The following is a 6,837-nucleotide window of genomic DNA, read 5'->3' as shown; positions in this document are numbered from 1 at the left end:
TTTTCGTTATTTACTTCTATTGATCTGCCTTCGTTCATTTTCAAGTTCAGCGCAACACACCCTGATCATCACTCGAGATGCTGACGTGCTGTGTGGGTAATTAATTTCCTTCAATCTGTCAGTTGAGTTTTCCACTGAATGACCTAAGTTTCTATCACACGCAAATTTAAATGGATCGTATACCCGAAATTTCGTTGCAATTTTGTTAATAATTTGCAACAGCACACCTTCTCTGCGACTAAGTTATGGTACGCCTTGACATGAATTGATAAACGATCAGATATCGACTTCTAGAAAACATTTAATTTTGGTTGAAATTTAATTTAAACTCCGTTGAGAGTGAGATATTTCGCGTATATATTTGAAGAGAACTATTACTGAACAAGTTCATTCGCCGGGCATGTTAATTGACGATCATGTTTTTTTTATCCTGACATTTATATTTATGCTATTTTATTCCCATTTGTTGTACCTCCATTTGAGTGGCGGTAAACGAAATGAGGGAACACGTGGTAGAACACTTCTTGCAGCAGTAATCATAAATAAAATGTAGTAGGGGAAAGTGGGGAAGGTTGGGACACTTTTTTTCTTTTGCATATTTTGAGCCGTTAATTCTGCATATTCTCTTAAGTTTGCGGGACTAATGCATAGAGGGGTAAATGTAGTTTTTATTCAGCAACAAAGAAATTCCCTTGCGACACACATCTTACTACCAAAATGCTTTGAAAAACGTCTGTCAAGTGTCCCACTCTACCCCACTTGTGGGGCACAATCGGACAGACCCTGGGGCACAATGGGTCAGTCTGTCAAAATTCAACGAAGTATGCCCTTAAAAATAAGCAATTAATCAGCATAATCGTCTAAAGTACGGGGAGACTTCGAATTTAAAGATTTAATATTTTTAAAATCAATGTTCAACTGAAATAGTTCAGATATTTTGACAAAACATTTTGCAAAAAAATTTGATTATTTCCTTCCTCGAATCTAAATCTGGAAACATTATTGATTCTCGAATATATTCCATATTGGGCCATGGGTCGAAAGAAACCATTATATTACACAAAATATAACGCATCTCTAAGTCTCTAAGCACTTATTGTATCAAACACTGTCGAATTGTGCCCTGTAGAGCATGTCCCACTGAACCCCGGTCCATTGTTCCCCATAGGAAACAAATACTTTCAGACCATCCCACGGCAAAATTCGGAAGGCACAGCCAATCGCTAACGTTAGGAATATTTTACAGTGGACTGACGCTAAAGAATATCAGACGATGGTTTGTCTCGTTGGAAAGGCTAAACTAAAAAAAAGAAAAAACTGGAACGGTGAAATTTTTTTTTCAACCTCCCAAAATCAATTTCACCCCATAGCTTGCGCCGCTCTACCCGTCCGTTGTCCGTTCGCGGGGACGTTGTAACTCACCGAAGGGCGGATTGGAACATCGAGCCGCGGACAGGATCGCGGATATAGTATCAGTGTGATAGCTGATTTTCCACTGTGCCCCATGTCCCAACGTACCCCACCTTCCCCTATTTTCTCCTAATCGTTTTCGGTTGGAGGTTTATTTTAAATGGTTTAATTACTTTTTTGTGTTCGAGCCAATTCCTGAAAGCATTTCTTATTTATAGTTATCCCGATGCAATTAAAATGCCTTGTCTTATTACACTATGCTGCTAGCCTGAATATATGCTCGGTATCTCCTTGTTTAGCAAGCTCTATCGCAATAATGAGCCCATATATCACAGAGATGACAAAGGTCTGTGTGTACAAAGTTTTCCTTCATGTATAACCCAGAGTCACAAATTATTGTACTAATATTTTAGAGATAAAAAATCTGTAATGAGTCCAGCCTTAATTTCATATAACAATAAGTGAAATACCACAGTCACATATTCTGGGGTGGGACTGCGGGAACCAATGCTGTTACTGTTGCAGCACTGTTTAAGATGATACAATAGAATTGTTTCCTGCGCTTATTTTCACAATTGAGTTGCATCAAATTGCTTCAGTCCTAAGGGGATGGTTGGTCAATACCGAATAGTTCACTATTTCGAATACATTCGAAAATAAAATAAAGTAATTGAGGCTTATTTATAGTAGCCTATATGAAGGAATTTGCATACAATAAACAATGGAATAACTGTCATCAATGACATTAAACAACATGATGCGCAACTCCGGCATTTTTGGCCGAAGATCGTATTCGATAACACGCTCCAATGCACATACTTGACGAGACGAGAACGAGCGGATGTGTGCTGTTTTCAAGGCATAGCACGAATGGTGTTCGTGCCTGCTTTGACAGTTGTTGTCGATTTTAATGATATTTTGGAAAGTTGAGTTAAAAAGAAATCGGAAAAAGGTAAGATAAATACTATTGTTGTATATCACACCCGGGCATCGCACTATTAAGTGCATGTGGGAAAGCCAGCTTTTTCAAAAATACTACAAAGTTATTAATTCAGTACGGTACGTAGTTGCCCATTTGCCGAAATTGCATATTTACTTACCACTTATGGTTTCAAATAGTTCATGTACCTCCATTTAGATTTTTCTAACTAATGGGGATATATACGCATTGCGTAACATACTATTGCTCAATCACTTTTATTTGCGTATTGATTCAAAGGGTTAACAAGTTCACCTAACATTTCACCCATACCGGTCTATATTGTATAGTATGATCTCTCAAGTATATGAAGCCACGAATGCCTGTAATTTTCGGACTAAACCCCTTCATTAGTTGGTTTATATACCAAATTAAGTAAAACATTTTTTACATTTAACATGAGATATTGGATTTATTAACTTTTCCATTTTAAATCATATAGACTGCTTTAAATATTCTTGACGAAAATTAATAAATCTCCTTTCTTTCTTCAGATGTGAATGTTGTGGACAAATCTGTACAAGCATTGTGAGATTCATGTAGCACAAGAGGCAATAGCAAAACTAGTGAGAATATCAATCAAGAAATTAAGTCGACATAGAGCAAAACTTTCAACTATTCGTCTAACCTCAATTTCCCATTATTCATTCACAGGACAACTGTAGCAGACGGGGAGATATCAGAAGTCTGGCGAAATATCAGTGACAGTGTGATTCCAAGAAATACAATTAGAGTACTCCATAAGTGTTTGCAATAGAAGAACAACCTATGGAGGCATGCAAAGACATTTGACCCTCCGGTAGAGTTGTGTATTGGTCTTATTTGTAAAAAGGCACAAAACACGCCAGACATACTGAAAACAGCTTTGGAAATGTAGATTATGGGTCACTCACTACACCATGTTAGAATTGGTTCCATAAAATTTTGGTAGTACTATAGAAGAAATTCAGGGAAGGGTATAATCATGATTCATGATAAAATACTATTCAATATTTTGGACAACTTCAATATAGACCAGGGATGTCAAAATCGCGGCCCCAGAGAACTTCCAATGCGGCCCTCGAACGCTAAACAATAATTGTAATAGTTTTTTAAAAGTTTTTTTTATCCAAATGTAAAAGATTTTTCCAATTTTTTGAAGTGAAATTGATTATTCACGCAAAAAAAAAATTTACTGAAAGTAGTTTTGGAAAATTATTATTTTTTTGTTCACATTTTGACCCAATTAAGAATATACACATCAAGCTAGCAAAAGAATACTTGAATAAAACATTTGAGTGGATAAATTAAATGCAAAGTACATGAAGAAGGTGGCATTTTCGAAGAAAAATGGGAGTTACAATATTTCTGCATTTTTCAAAATTCTGAAGCACATTGTTTTTGTTTTGTCATATTTCCATCAGTACAATGAAATAACACAATAAACTTAGCAGTCAATATGACAAATTCAAAGACCAACTTCGAACAGAAAATTTCCATGTGTTTGTATATTAATATAATTATACAACGACTTAGTTTACTAAAAATCAATATCACCAATAATTCAAGCAATTCAATGCCACGCAATGTGGCGCAAAATTTCTTGTCAAAAAAATCTGTCATTTGTTTGTTTACTGATCTATACGCTTTCTTGCATTACTGGAATTAATTAAACATTCTCGCAGATCCATATTAACCCATGATCATGTGAGCTCGTTAGTTACTATAAGAGTTGGTACTATAAAATCATTTTAGCCTGGCCTTAGTATGCTGGTGACACAAAAAAGTTGTCAAACGTCAGGACAAATGTAATTGAGTAAACATTGAGTTTATACTACAGTATTTTTGTTAATTTTAGGTCCATATATTTAGATTAAGTCATTCTTAGTGTATGTATCATTCTTTTCTTATCCAAAACTTGTTCAAAAATGATTTTGATGGTTGTTCATAGAATTTTATGATTTTTTTGTAATAAATACAGTAACTTGCAATAATAGTGGAATGCAAATATTAATATGTAATTGCATTTGAAATTAGAGAAAATAATAGAACTTAATCCAACTGTTTAATTGCATCACAATATATGTCACAAACTAAAACTATCTTAAAAATATCTTTTAAGTATACATTATCAAAAACTGTTTGCGGCCCTTTTTACAATTTCCAAAATGCGATGCGGCATATTGTATGACTTGTATTTGCTGTCGCGATGTATTATCTCAATGTGTCAAACTTTTAATTAGTGTGCATATTTTGCTTCCAGGTGACATGAATGTATTGTCTTGTTTATTACCTCAGCTTGGAGTATTGACAAGAAAAAGGTGCCAGTAAATTACGTAAAATTTTTTTTAACTTTTTGTTATAATCAGAATTCACAATTAATAGGAAATATAAACAGCCAACAATCAATGAGAACTATATGCAAAATTCCTCAGATTAAATTTGTCTTCTAAAATCGGAGGAAGGCAAAAGATATAGGTTGTTTCCATTCATACAAGTCTTTCAAGAAGACTTGCTCGAGCCAAACTAAATGAGCATCATCAGGTGATCGGTAAGGCTGCAAGTTGAATTTAGCCCTGCAACCTCCTGCATAGACGATAATATTAATTAGTGGGCTATGAGCTAAATTCCTAAATTTAGACACAAACATATCTACGAGGCATTATGTACCATCAATGTTAACTACGATAAAATGAATATGCAATATGTCTAATAAACTCACCTACTAAAGCAAATTCGATGGGTGCAAACTTTGTGTTATGGAATTGTATCACAGCACCGTTAAGAGAAGTATAAACAGTCTTGCTGTTTTGTAAGAAACCATCTTTAAATAAAACTTCAATGTTTAAGTACAAACATTAAAACTAGTAACTTTGAATTTTGTCATTATCTGCAAAATGTTCCACACAAATCATTACACTATCTCGTTTGTAATCTTCTCTGATAATATAAAAACGTCTATGATGTCCAGAATTACTCTGCTTAGCTTGTCTGCCATTCCAGCTTTCCAAGTGAGCAAAACTTCTTAGATTTAATGAATATTTTCTTTCGTCACAGGCGCAAAAAGGCAGATGCTACACGTAAAGAAGGCGCCGAGTAGCAAAAGCGAACGGGAAACGGTCTCGAAAGGCGACGATAACTATGTGCATTGAAGCGTATCATGAACTACAATCTTTCGCGTGTAGTCTTATGGAGTGACGTCAGAGTTGAATATCATGTTGTTTAATGTCATTGCTGTCATCAACAACATGTTGTCTACCATGCATTTCATGTTTGCAGATTACTGCTATATATTTTCATATACCATGAGTTACGTTATCAGAATTAAATTAATACGGCAAGCATTCAAAATAGTGCTATCGGTCATGGATTTGAACATTTTGCGCAACACAAAACCATCCCAAAAAGTTTGAATACCAACCATTATCCAAATTATTTGCCAAAAAGCGGGATGAAGTATAAATTATATTTCTGATTTGCGACAATTTTTTCGTGAGTACGTAAACACGAATGAAAAATTAATTATATTCGTGCACTTCAATGTCCGCATATATATCTTTTATTATTTTATAAATACGAAAATATGAATCAAGAATTAATTATAATCGGGCAGTTTACCACACATTTTCAAGTCCATGGATCGCCGTTGTATTTTGTATATACGAAAATAGGAATAAAAAAATAAATAACAATCGCGCAGTTGACCACACATCTATGTGCATAGATTGCCGTGGTATTGTGCCCGAATATAATTAATTTTTGATTCCGTATTTCATTCCTTAAACTTAATATCTGTTTTTAAAATTTTGCAAGCAGTTCACGCACGAAGACTTGAAATAATGATGTATTAGTCAAATTGAAGACCTGTTAGACCACTGGTTCTTAACCAATGTGCCATGGCCCACTGGTAAGCCTCAGAGCCATTTTGAGGTGGGCCACAAACATATTATAAATTACAAGGTTTGTTGATTGGAAAAAATGATTTGATAACAAAATCAGCTTCACGCGTCTTGAAAAACAAGATATCTATTTGCAAAACACGCCTCGCCGTAACCCACCCATTGTGGCGCAACAAATCCATTATACAGCAGTAACAGCTAGAAATGAGTATATATATATAGCAATTTGCTTGCACATTACATCAAAATTAAAAACAATATAACGAGAATGTCATGGCCTTCAATATTCGCCAGGCTCGAACTGAGAATACCATATAAAAATTAACATAAAACGAATCCACGAGGACATTGTCTCATAAATATTAAACTAATATATTAAATTTTCTTCACTATCCGTCGGAAGAAATTTCATCCACTTCGTCTTTTTAGTTTTCAGCTTTTTAGTGACTTCAACCAGATCAACACCAGTCGGAAGAAATTCCATCCACTTCTTCCTTTTAGTGTTCAGCTTTTTAGTGACCTCGGCCACCTCACCACCCGTCGGAAGAAATATCATCCACTTCTTCCTTT

The 6,837-nt window shown here is 34.8% G+C and overlaps 1 long non-coding RNA gene across 1 annotated transcript; it reads right to left on the bottom strand.

The window, feature by feature from the left end:
* Positions 1-4,696: 4,696 nt before the first annotated feature.
* On the bottom strand, positions 4,697-5,259 carry LOC144429980 (uncharacterized). The gene is made up of 2 exons (XR_013479216.1): positions 5,091-5,259; positions 4,697-4,954 (listed from the first exon to the last, which is right to left on the bottom strand). It is a non-coding gene; the product is annotated as an uncharacterized LOC144429980 (long non-coding RNA).
* Positions 5,260-6,837: the final 1,578 nt, after the last annotated feature.

Source organism: Styela clava, chromosome 11 (assembly GCF_964204865.1).
Source record: "Styela clava chromosome 11, kaStyClav1.hap1.2, whole genome shotgun sequence".
NCBI lineage: Eukaryota > Metazoa > Chordata > Ascidiacea > Stolidobranchia > Styelidae > Styela > Styela clava.
The sequence above is the reverse complement of the archived record's forward strand: the minus strand, read 5'-3'. Positions and strand labels throughout refer to the sequence as shown.